Here is an 11,531-nt window from a genome sequence, read left to right as displayed (position 1 = left end):
TATCCATCAAGCAAAGTTCATCAGACCAGAGCGTTTGTATTCAAACATCAGTCAGCATCAGTAATATCCCCTAAGAGAAAGTACTAAGTAAAGCTTGTTGCTTTTCAGTTGTCATTCTTATTTAAAAACAAAAAAGGAATAAAGCATTTATACACTGGCAACAATATTTGACTCAGAATTTAGTAGATTTGGGGAGAGCTATTGATTTCATTATTGTATTTAATGAAATATTCATTATCTATTAGTTTTAGTGATGCTCTTAGTGGTAGCATGGATAGCTTTTCTGCAGCAGTCCTAGCCAATGCCTCTATGCTTAGTAATCTACCACATGTTCTATGTCAACTCTATATAGTGTAAGACACATCAAACTATCATCAAAGAATAAGAAGATTTGTGATAGTAGAATTGAATTATGACAACAAGACTAGAAAAGAGAAGAACTGAGAGTACGAGAAAGAACGAGATGAGAAATTAAGTTCTTTCTAGATGGCAAGAAAAAGATTTATTTTCCTTTTATTTTTTTTAAACAAAGTAAACAAAATTTACAAAGTTTACAAAGTACCAGTGGCCCATTCTGTTTAAACTTATACAAAATATTTACATATACATATGTGCACACATATATACCTGTATATACATGTATATGTGTGTCTGTGTATATGTATACACGTGCTTTTTGTTTGTTTGTTTTGTTTTACCACAAGGGAAAGCTCAGATTCCAACAGTGCAAACTAGAGCAGGCACTGATGGTTTGCCTTCCCTAAAACTAATCAAATTAGAGTGCTGGCATGGCACACTGGAACATGAGAGTTCCCTGTGAGAAAGCCCTACCTTTCTGATAGTGTCTCCATAAGCATTATTCCTCTATTTTAACATACTGTGTTGACAACCGCTGCTGTTCATAAGAATCCAGATGAGTATTTCCATTTCCTAATAAGTCCTAGACAAAAGGCTCCTTTAGTGAAAGCCCGGCTTCACTAGAAACAGGGGCGTAGAAGTTGTTCAGCGTATTATTGTGGTTGCAAATGAAAGATAAGAGATCAGCTCTAAAATCCAACACAATTTTTGGACTTTTAAAGACAAACCTGAAATAAGTTATTTCTTAGCTGAATAAAATATTTAGATTAGGGTTATTTCATATTTAATGGGCATTTTAAAATCAGTCACAATCTAAAATGTTACAAACTAAGATAATATTACTCAGCTTTCCCCTCCCCCCCCCAACGGATCCTGAATGGTCCATCACAGCATGAATGTTACACTGAAAATAAGTTAGTTTTTAATATTATCATGTATGAACCATCCGTTGGTTTGAAATAGCAAGCTGTTACTTATTTCCCAGAAAAGGAACAGTATCCTCAAGTTTTACACTAAACAGTGCAACTTAAGAAGTCTAAACAACGCGTAACACTGAGCACCTTCCAGATTTTCATAACGTAGTTTTCTCAAGCAGAAATCATCTGTTCCTTGAAGTTTGGCTGTGATGATAGGATACGTTGTGAAGCATATAAACATTTCAGTCAGCTATGTTTTGAGGCTGTCCTGATTTTAATTCTGAATTCCTTGTCTATGCCAATGCTCCAAAACCCTAAACATCAGGAGAAAATGTCTAGGAAATGGAAGACTTGAGCTGCTAAACTCCAGTCATGCAAGAGAAAGCAAGCAGGAAGTTGCTTCCACCAACCCTTTGCCTTCTTACGTGGCAGGAGCCTAAGGACCCTTCAAATCCAGGGAGCAGACCTTTATTGTTGCTGGTCTATCAGTGACATCAAATCAGGTATGAAATATATTTTCATTATAATTTTTTTCCCCTTTTAAAGAATAATTCACCAGTTGATTCAGCTGTCCTTTCAAAACATGCTGGAGATGAGATAGTACAATTCACATTGTACATTATTGAGATAGTACAATTCACATTGCACAGATCATCATCATTTACCACAAAAGGAATCTAATAAGATACATATTCTATTAGCTTTATTGCATATTTCTTTAGTTAAAAAAAGATGATGCGTTTTACGAGCAGGCCTAGCTCACTGAAAAACAGCCTCATAACAACCTCATATCTGCATAAGATAATCAAGCTATATTACTTTTACTATTAAAGCACAATTTCAGGTACAATAATATAAAATGATTAAGCTCTCAAATAGTGGAGCAGCCAATATGTGATATAGCCAATTTAAGGATTTACAGGAAAATGTATCAAAAGCTTACTAGAAGATTGTACATTTACTCTAAGGTTCTGAAATATCATTTCATAGCTTCAGCATTACACATAGAGTTTTGCTTCCATGCTGATGGCAAAACAGGAGGAGACATGACTAAGTCAGGAACTACAGGATATAGGAAACCACCAGGCAGTGCATTTGGAGGACAGTGAACTGCCAAGCATGACACCAGGAGTCATGATATGCTCAACAGGGTGCAAAATAATTTGTGATAATCTCTCTAAGAAGGATATTATCCACACTATGGATTATAATTTATTGTCTTATGGTCATCAGAGGCTGGCTCACAAGACCATTGAAAGAACATTTGCCTGTGAACTATGAAGAAAAAATTTAAAATAAAACTGGCACAAAAAAGCTAGCAGCCAGATTAAAATAAAGTACATTCTCCACAGAAGTGATTCTTTCAGTTAGCCTGAAACAAAACCTTAGCTTCAGAGATTTCATCAGATTTATTCTTTGCTTTATTTCTTCTGCCACTGTCAGACTAAATCAAAAGTTGTAAAGCTGACATTTTCAGACCTCAGCACCTCAGGTATCGCTGTAAATCCACACTTAGTTATTTACTGAAAATAACTCGATTCTGAAGCACGTTATACTCATCCAGAGCTCCCGTCTGCTTCCACTTCTGTTAAAGAAGTTGACTTCCTTATTTATAATGATCAAATCTTGACTTTCAATTATGCCTAATTTCTTTGGGCCAAATTCACCAGTGACAGATGCAACCACTCCCTTCATTTGCAGAGTAAAGTTGGATCTGCCAATGACCATAGTGAATTTATCTAACAGGAAAAAATGAAGAATGACTTTCTTTCTCTCACATACTGTCTAGGCCGAATCTAGTCTTTCTGTGGCCTTTTAGTTTAAATTTATAGTATTTTCCTCTCTTACTTTTTCTTTTTCTTTCTTTCTTTCAAGGTCCCTGCATTCTTCAAAACCCTTAGAGGTTTAGATTCATAAAAGACGAGACCACAAAAGTTTATTGTGGACAGACAGTCCCCAAAAATAAGAGAGAGAAAGTTCTGGTAAACAAAAAGAATTAAAATACTGTATGGCTGTACTAGAAATATATTTTGTCTATGTTTTGGGATACAGTCAACCTTCATGTACAGTTTAGAGTCCATATGCTTGCTTATACCAACATGAAAAAGGACCACTTCAAATTCAAAGAACACCAAGGTAAAAATCTAAAGACCAAAGTTTCCAAGCAATCATCCTGCTGCATAGGCATCAAGGTAAGAAGAGCGGGAAGAAAAAAAAAAAAAGAGGGTGAAAAGAGGGTGAGGGGAGAAGAAAAGAAATAAAGAAATACAGATAAAGTATTCTTAATGCATCCAGGGTCAAAAGGAAGTACTTATTCACATAACACATAATTAAATTGTGGAACTCATGGCCACAGGATGTTGTGAAGGCCAAAAGGATAAATGAGTTAAAAAAATAATTAGGCAAATGATTAGGAAAAGAGATTCATTAACGGCCATTAAGCCCAAAGATGTGCATGCAGCCTCTGGCTCTGTAAATGTCTATGCCACAGATTGTCTGAAAATTAGAGAATATACTAAGAAAATGCTCAATAGTTAGCCTTTTATGAAACTCTTCTCCTAAGCACTTTTACTGATTACTCTCCTAGAAGGATAGTGGCTATATAACTTAACACTAGTACAGCTGTTCTTACATTGTTATGCACTACCTTGACATGTATGCAGTCTAAATAACTCAAGTAGAAAAATAAAATAAAATATTACATGCTAAAATTTTAGTACCATAATTATATTAATTTATTATTATGTTATAAAAAGAAACATGAAAATTTCAAGAAGATTATTTTATTAGATGCAAATTGAAAGGTAAAAGAAAAAAGATAGCTCTTAAAAACAGGGTAAAACTTATTTGGACCATCATACTCACAGCCATACTCACAATAAGGTATTCTACACTCAATGCAAATCATAGTTTCTGTCAGAATGACAGTAAGAAGTCAGTATAATAGATTTCTGCTATAGGTGTAAGCTCTTTACATATATGTGTTTATTCATTTGTGTAAGCTCAGAGAGAGAAAAAGAGATTTATATGTATATAAATACATAAGTCTTGACAATAACTACTAAAACAGTTCTTCCTTCTACTACTACGGAGACATCCTGAATATTAATTGAAGTATGTAAATGTCAGTGGCCAGATTGCTGAATTATATGTATTTATATTGCAGTATCATCCATTTCTACTCTAAAATGCTACATTCATAGATTTTTGTGTGCTTTTTTTCTTTGTTTTCTTTAAGCCAAGGAGGTAAGCACCAGGAAAGGATTCTGGACACTTGGCCAACTAAGCTTTATTCTCAACACCTTTTATTGAGTATTTTCAAAGGCAGAATACTGACTGTATTATCTAATCTGATATTATCATCCATATGTAATCCACTTAGTGAAGATTTACATATCTTATTGTCCATCACATATTTACATTGATGTAGCCATTCTTCCTTGCCTGTAGTCCTTATGACTACAGAGGTTCCCCTTTGTTCTTCTATTATTAAAACTTTACCCTGTGGTTCAGTGGCTATTCAGGCTGAAGTCCCATTTTACTATGCACTATGAAATCATGGCTGCTCCCTGAGAGTGCTTACATTTGACAAAACATGACAGATGGATCAAGCAGGCATATGGGAGGAGAAGCTGGTAGTGAGAAAGGCTAATGGAGTGTCTGCAGTTGTTAAACGAACCAAATACTGTGCTTTGAACTTCAATGGAAAATGTATAAGCAATCCTGAATATTTTAAATAGTAGGAATCCTGTTAAGTGCACCATAATATTAACCTGCTTAGCACTATTTGGATTTCTTAACTCAGCTCCAAGCACTACTGAAGTAAAGGCAGGTTGCACATTTTAAGACCGTCACTTTCTACCGGAAAAAAAAATCCACATAAAATAAAATAGTTCTGCACCAAAAATGCAACAATATTTCTACCCCAATCAGCCATAAAAGCTTTTATACAGTCATGCTTAGATCAAATCTCAGAAAGGATGAATTCATTCTGGACTGAAAAGCCACACCACAAATTAAAAACACAAAACTATTTGCAGTGAATGCACATACCAGACCTGTGTGAGGATAGCTTGTACATTGCTAAGCATCTTCAGATGGCCTCCAACTGCAGTCACCTTGCATTTCACAGATAAATTAATTTATGCTAGATGCTAAATCTGTACTAATGTGATTAGCTTTGTTAGCAGCTACTGATTTAGAATTAAAAAAAAAAAAAAAAGCAGTTAAAACCACTCAAAATCACATGGACTTTTCCTCCTCTTGGCTTAGAGTTTACATCCATAACTTATCTTTACAGCTGTAAAGACTGAACTCACCCTTCATCTGTGCTTGTTATTTAATGATGAACATACTCTGGGGGTGGGAATGGAGATGCCATGTTTTCAACTACTGTCATATAAGTGATTATATTCAATTAATCCTGATTTTTGGCACCAAGGATAGATGAAAATTATATTAAATCAATTATTGTATCATAATTTTTACTTTATTTTACAACTTCCTAATGCTAGAGATGTACCCGTAGTCACAGGTAGTGGCCTACTTAGTAATCAAACTCAAAGGGAGGATGCAGATTCACCAACTTTGCTTTCTTTCTTTTAAAATCACGTTAATCTAGCATTGGGAACATGTAGTGCCTCTCAGCAGATTGCTTTTAGTTCTGTCAGTCTTAGTTAGGAAGCAGGTATGAATCTGGTGGGATGTTATCAGAATGGCAACTCTGCTTTCCAGAAACGTGTCAGTAGTATGATAATTCCTACTATACACACTACTGAGGACTTCTTTTTTCTTGATCCAGCCCCACAGTATATTTTCTCAGACTGTTCTACATAGCTGAATCATTTGGGATGTATTTTTCTGTGTGGGTAAATAATAAGAGAGCAGAGACTTCACAAAGTATCCATGTTTGGCCACCTTTCACTGTGCTGTTCTTGGCATAAATTAGCGTAAGGTGATCTAAGTGTTAGTGGTGTAACAAAAGGAGGAATCCCTTCCCCAGCTGTATGCTCAAGTGAGCCAGGCACAGAAAAAAGTCCCCAAACCAGCAGCCTGTTCCATTTCACCACAGCTGCCTGTAAAACTGGCCTATCACAGGAAGATGGTGACTTCTGCATTTTTTCCCACCTTTGGGAGTTGCTGCTGAGCCGGTCTCACCCACGCAATATCTGTAATTGCTGCTTGTAGAAGGCAGACAGACCGTGTCCTCTGATACAGGAGCACAGGCAGCCATGCTAAATACTGAAATTGCTGGCTTACACTCGGCCTCAGTTACTGCAGCTGAAAGTGCCAAGATAGTGAGACCTGCCCACTGCCTTCCCTACCTGTCCATAAGAACATAGCTGTGCTGACATTCAGGGAGGCTTTGGCACACCGTGCTCTATCTTCGCTTTGCAAATCTACCCATATCCTACTTTGATGAATTGTCTATGGAAGAAAGATCTGCCTTATACCTTTTTCATTATCTTACTGAATATGAAAAAATAATTCCCTAAGAATGAATTTCCTACCTTGAAAGTGTTCAACTTGAAATATTTTGCAAAAATAATATAGATACATATCTATAAACTGTTGAAATTTTTCAAAGCAATACTAAAGGTTAAAAAAACTTAAACACTTTAACCAAGAACCTCTTATGAGTCACCATCCCTGGGGGTAAAAGACATGTAGATGTGGTGCTTAGGGACATGGTTTAGTGATAGACTTGGCAGTGATAGGTTAACAGTTGCATTTGATGATCTTAGAGGTGTTTTCCAACCCAAATGATTCTATGATTCTATTCTATGATTAACAGTAAACATATATACATATATTAAATTCAAGACTATTATATAAGGTAACCAAAACAGCAGACACTTTGCCATATGAAAACAAAGCTCTATAAAATTACCATAAATTCCACAAGAATTAAAATATATGAAAATATTTTCAGTTGGCATACAACCACACAAAGTTGCTAAAAATGTGGGAAGAAAATCAATTTCAAAAACAATCAAAACTAAATAAAAATTTAAAGTTTACTCCATTTGTATGTACCATTTTTTAGTGTAACAATACAAGAGCATCTCAAAAATTCCAAACTTCCAAAAATTTTTATAAATTATGCCTCACTACTGGCATCCAGTATCCTAGCAGTACATCTTCACTTCTAAGTGTTTCAGAACTTGAATTTTCTCATCTTTTTCTTAGTTAAAACTCACTGAAATTGTTTAAATTACATATGAGGGATTGTTTCTTTAAAGAAAAGCATCCTGCATACAGACTTCTACATTTTCATTTTTACTTTTTTTTTTTTTTTTTTAAAGTTACTCAGTTCCATCTTTGAGTGCATCAAAACATTTCTAAGCATTTTACTCTCAGTGCAATTTTAGTCTAGTAAAAGACTAGGACAAAAGATGGCTGACTGTATGACTATCAATACAGATACTAGTGGAAACATTCACTGTAGATTTGAAAGCAGAGCAAGTACAGGCAGACAGAGAATGCCCAAATATATATATATATATATATATAGTAATATAGTTTTTAATTTTGCTAATTCCCCTGAGCATGGAACATTTCACTGACATATATAGCCTTGAAATGGAGGTCTAAAATATTTTATTGATTTACTTATTTTTATAAATCCAATTGTATATAAAGTTCTTTACTTACTGACTACTTCACTGAAACAAGTAGATGTTTTTTTCCAGACTTTAGTGCACATCTTCAGATTAAATTAGTTACATATTTAATTCATTCATATATCTTAAAATATTTTTTTGCTTTGTAGATGCAATTGGATTTAAAGAATGGAGAAGACCTGAAGAAAAAAACTTTACTGAAGTTAGTTATGGCATCAACAGTCACTAAGGAAATCATATCTAAATCATTCAAATCATATAATTCAAATGAAAGAAAAAGTTCTGCACTGCTTTTCTTTATACAGAATTAAAAAAAAAAAAAAAGGTCAAATTCTGTAGTATCCTCTTAGAGCATAATCTTATTGAAATTAATAGAGATATGCTACTCACTCCAGATATGATTTTCAGGGAGAAAGTGATTCTACAGCTCTCATACTCTAAGGAAAGAAAAGAACTATATTTACAAAAATAAGAAATGACCTGCTGTCGTTGAGAGTTTCTACTCTTTGTAGCAGCATATCAAGTAAAAAATAAATAGAGTAAATATTAACTATTACTAAAGAAGAACAAAGAAAAAATCCAGATTTAAAACTGAAATATTTCTGATGTCTTAATGCAGGAATGCAGGAAACAAAGGAGTGTTTGGTTCAAAGTATATGTGAAAAATGGAATGCATTAACTCGGATTTTGTAGTGAAATGTATGGAAGCATATGTTACATCTTAAATAGCTAAAGAGGCAAAAGTGAAAATGCATTTCTAGAACACACTCTCTTCATTCCAGAACTGCGGAAAAACAGGAACCATGTTTCAAGCACAACACAACGCAGCAGAATTGGATTGTGGAATACAGAATGAAGCAGGTTAAGTCTTATTTTTCCTTTAAGAATTCTTCAATTCCCATGATACGTAGGATCTGCATTGTTTATGCACTCTATCTCTAAATGACTTTTGTATATGTTTTACGCATGCAGGAATGTAGAGTTAAGCTCTCAATTTATAATCAACTTTGTTACAAAACTCTTAGTAATTTCTAATTTGTATCAATACAAATCAAAAAGTTTTGTTCCAGAAACTTGTGTATATATATATATATTAGAGAAATAGCACGCATAATTACAGACCACCAACTATTCATCAAGGCTCCAAATTTTCTGCACATTAAAAAAAAAAAAAGAAAGGTGTCAAAACTCAAGCAAAGCCAAGGAGCATATATACAGTTTGTGGTTTTCTTATAAATCAGAAATACAGTCCAGGTTCATAAAGCTTTTGGGAAACTTGGGCCAAGTTTTGAGTGAATTTTGGAAAATTATAGTTTTTAATGAAAACTGTACAAATAATGTTTTTTACATTCTCAGTTTTGGACACATTAAGTACAAGGCTAGAAATAAAATTCAAGGAGCTCATAATAAAATAAAAAGCTTGATGAACACCTTAACTTAATTTTCAAATATGTATATATACACCTCATAAATGTTTTGTATGCTGTTTCAACAGTGAAATATTTTTTTTCCTTCCAGTGCAAAGATTGATAATACTGTTTAAGAAACAGAAAAAAAAATATCTAATACTGATTTTTTAATAAGTTATTAAATTATGGCAGTGGGATGGTGATAAACTCTTATTAAGTGTATTTTGGAAACTTTCCATATTTTAAATATGTTTCTATGGACTATGATTTTTCCTAAAGGGACTAGAAAATACATTCTTGCAACTGAAGCTATATGGGAACCTTTTTTCTCAGAAAAAAAATTAGATTTAATTTTGTTTTCAGAGGTGTCCCTCAGGACAAAATTTAGAAACACACAACCCAGCATTCATATTCTTCCATTCAGGTAGAGAAACAACTTGGACATTGGTCTTTCCCCTCCAGGAAAACATTGGGTTATTAACTATCTTTCTCTCTCAACTTCTTAGAAGGAAACTTTCCCAACTAAAAATTAGATGCATTTGATAAATTCCCGTCAAAACTAAAGTAACAACAGCATAATCATTGAAAACATGTAACACAGTTTCACAGAACTAGGCAATAGATAATGAGCATACATTTTTTCCTCACTAAAACAAGTACAAACTTCAAGTACCTATTGTTTGAAAATCTTTCTGACTTCATCCATATAATCATAGAATTACAGAATTGTTTGGGTTGGAAGGAACCTTAAAAATCATCCAGTTCCAACCCCTCTCCACCATGGGCAGGGACACCTCCCACTAGACCAGGTTGCTCAAAGCCCCATCCAACCTGGCCTTAAACACTTCCAGGGATGGGGCATCCACAACTTGCTCTGGGCAACCTCATCACCCTCATAGTAAAGAATTTCTTCCTCATGTCTAACACCTTTCTCACTTAAAATATCAAGAAATGTCTATCTTGAAAAGATAAACTCATTTGGGTGCACCCTCAGAAAGCTTGTGGACCAAGCCGAGTGGTACAGTTGACACACCACAGGGAAGGGATGCCGTCTAGAGGAACCTTGACAGGCTTGAGAGGTGGGCTCATGCAAACCTCATGAAGTTCAACACAGCCAAGTGCAAGGTCTTGTACCTGGGTCAGGGCAGTCCCAAACACAAATAAAGGCTGGGCAGAGAACAGATTGAGAACGTTGCTGCGGAGAAGGACTTGGGGGTGTTGGTGGATGAAAAACTACGATGAGCTGAGAATGTATGCTTGCAGTACCCAGAAGGCCAATCATATCCTGGGCTCCAAAAAAGCAGGACCAGAAGATCAAGGGAGGTTATGCTCCTCTAATCACTCTCATGAGATCCTACCTGAAGTACTGTGTTCAGCTCTGGGGCACCCAATATAATAAAGACATAAACTTGTTAGAGTGAGTCCAGAGGATGGACTCCCATGGAGTCCCATGAAGGACAGGGCTGGAAGACCTCTCCTATGAAGACAGTGGGGGTTATTCAGCCTAGAGAAACAAATATAGTGGCATTCCAGTATTTAAACAGTGCCTACAGGAGAGCAGAAGATGAACATTTTCTTAGGAAGTGCAGTGATAGGACAAGGCGTAACAGTTTTAAACTAAAAGAGGGGAGAATTTATGTTAGATATTAGAGGAAATTCTTTACTCTGAGGGTGGTGAGGCACAGGAACAGGTTGCCCAGAGAAGCTGTGGATACCCCATCCGTGGAGGTGTTCAAGGCCAGGCTGGCTGGTGCTTTGGGCAACCTGGTCTAGTGGGAGGTGTCCCTACCCATGGGAGAGAGGTTGGAAATGGATGGTCTTTAAAGTTCCTTCTAACTCAAAATAGTCCATGGTTCTATGATTTCCTACCCTAAACAGAACAAAACCAACAACGACCAAAAAAAAACCACCTTCAAATTAAGTAACAGTAGCATGTTCCAGTAATAGTTTTGATACATATATTCTGTCTTAGAAAAACACTGCACAGTAGATGGAATATTTACTAAGTGTTACTAAAATGTAGTAGTAATTATATGTGTACATTAACAAAGGAATAGTCTTGTATTGCTTTAGGTCATCTTTCTCTTAAAAAAAAAAGCTGTTTCATTTGGCACTGCATTTATACTTGCCTTGTATGTCCTTATATTAGATGATTATATATGTACGTGGGCCTGAATATCTTGTTTGTTTTCACTTCTACGCAGCTCACACAAAGAGTGGCACTG

This window comes from Anser anser, assembly GCF_964211835.1.
Source record: "Anser anser genome assembly, chromosome: 1".
Lineage (NCBI taxonomy): Eukaryota > Metazoa > Chordata > Aves > Anseriformes > Anatidae > Anser > Anser anser.
This window is presented reverse-complemented; position numbering follows the sequence as displayed.